At 51.0% G+C, this 2251-nt stretch overlaps 1 non-coding gene across 1 annotated transcript; it reads left to right on the top strand.

Moving 5' to 3' along the window:
• Positions 1 to 1463: 1463 nt before the first annotated feature.
• Positions 1464 to 1535, top strand: TRNAV-UAC. The gene has a single exon. It is a non-coding gene; the product is annotated as a tRNA-Val (tRNA).
• Positions 1536 to 2251: the final 716 nt, after the last annotated feature.

Here is a 2251-nt window from a genome sequence, read left to right as displayed (position 1 = left end):
CCTCAGGGAGTGGACAATGGAGCAGCTTCAGAAATTGGCTAGAAAGTAGCCTAAGAAAGTGTAACATAAGTGTAAAGAAAAACAGTATCATCACCTCCGTGTTCCCTCGTGGTTAGGATTTGGCACTTTTACTGCCAAGGCCTGGGTTCAATTCCCAGTCAGGGAAAAGTGACTTTAAACCAAAAATACTCCAGTTATTCTTCACTTGCAGTGTAAACAAATCCGTAGTATTTTCCTGATTCCCCCCATCTTCCCAGTGTCTCCATGGCAGGGCTGGCTCCAGGCACCAGCACAGCAAGCAGGTCCCTGGGGCTGTCAATGGAAAGGGGAGGCTTCAGCCTTCTCAGTCCCTCTCGGAGGGAAGGACTTGCTGCCAAAAGTGGCAGAGGTAGAGCTGCCGCTGACTGCAGCTTTTTTATTTATTTTTTTCCACTTGGGGTGGCAAAAACACTGGAACTGGCCCTGCTCCATGGAAGACAATTTGTTAAATCCCAGATGAGTGGAGTTAAATCAGTTCTCAGCCTGAGTCCTTAGGTCTTAATCCTGAGGAAATTGTCCCACCATGGGGCCATTTCCCTCCTCTCTTTCCTAGGGAAGCACAATTTTCCTTGCACAGACACAGGAACAGCAAGATCTTTCTCTGTCCCTTGTGCAAAGCAGGGGGCCAAATTCCATGGAAACAATGGACAAGCAGGGGGCCCTGGGCACATCCAGCCCTGGCCGTGAGATGTTCCCTCCCCTCTTTCTTTATGCCCCTGTTGTTATTTCATGGATGGTCTGGGATGGGGGAAAAGCTGAGTTCACTCCAGGTGGAGGGGAAAAAGGACCCTGAAAATCTCAGGCCCAAACCCCTGCTACCAGGATCACTGAGGTGCTGGGAATCTGCATGGGAAAGGGACTGGTTGAATTATCAAGGTGGGGAATGAATAACAATCTACAACTAGATCCACCTCATTAACCACTGACACAGGCTAATCCTGCCGCAGATAGAAGGGAAACTGGGAGTGATTCTTTGCTGTGCAGCCATAGAAATAGTGACCCAATTGCACCGCAGTGAATGTGCTGAGGAAAGCTGGACTTCACAGGCAGGTGGAAAGAGCAGATCCTAGAAACACCTAGAGCTCCCCACAGCACTTCTGCCACCAGGGTCAGGTGCTGAGTGACTCACAGTGCCCCCCTCCCCCCAACACATTACCTTCCAGTAGGGGGTGGCAGCACCCCCCACCCAATGCAGGGGAGAGGGCTGAGAGTATCTCTGCACCCTGAGTCCAGGGCACCCACTCTCTCTGCCCCACACATAGAATCTGGCCCTGCTGCAAAGTGACCCTAAGAAGCAGCAGCCTCCAGGACAGCAGGTTTGGCCCTCAGAGCAGGGAATGCGTCCCCCATGCTGCTTTTAGGCCACTAGGTGCTCTAGAAACAGGAGGGCTCTGAGTGCAACTTATAGCACACATGGCTCACCTGGAGATGTAGCTCAGTGGTAGAGCGTATGTTTTACATGTATAAGGTCCTGTGTTCAGTCCCCAGCATCTCCAGGTTCTTTTCACGCTGCTGCTTTGCTCATGCCCAGCTGGGATGTGGCCCAGCAGTCTCCCTGCAGGAGTTTTAATCCTGCTCAGTGAGGGGCAAGTGCCAATTGCATGGAAGGTCGGGGGGGGGTTTCTGCTCCTAAGTCACCTCAGTACATGTAAGATTCCCACCCGCTGTGCTGCTTGGGACAAGGGTAGATGAGAAGGGTGAATCCTCCAGCACTGGAGGGAAAGGTCCCATCTGCACAGACTGAGAGGCAAGGAAACAGAGGGGCAGTCAGTGCTCAGAGAGGAGAGAGGTCAGTGATTTACACCCAACAGGGGACACTGTCTTTTTGAGTATCACAGGGGTAGCCGTGTTAGTCTGGATCTGTAAAAAGCAACAAAGAGTCCTGTGGCACCTTATAGACTAACAGACGTACAGGAGCATAAGCTTTCGTGGGTGAATCCCCACTTCGTCAGATGAATGTAGTGGGAATTCTGTGCCTGGCTAGCCAACTACAAAAGCAATTTCTCCTCCCTTGATGCTCACACCTCAACTGCTAGAAGAGGGCCTCATCCTCCCTGACTGAACTAACCGCCTTATCTCTAGACTGATTCTTACCTGCATATTTATACCTGCCCCTGCAAATTTCCATGACATTCATCTGACAAAGTGGGGATTCACCCAAGAAAGCTTATGCTCCAATATGTCTGTTACTCTGTAAGGTGCCACAGGACTC

Source organism: Mauremys reevesii, linkage group 17 (genome assembly GCF_016161935.1).
Source record: "Mauremys reevesii isolate NIE-2019 linkage group 17, ASM1616193v1, whole genome shotgun sequence".
Lineage (NCBI taxonomy): Eukaryota > Metazoa > Chordata > Testudines > Geoemydidae > Mauremys > Mauremys reevesii.
This window is presented reverse-complemented; position numbering and strand designations above follow the sequence as displayed.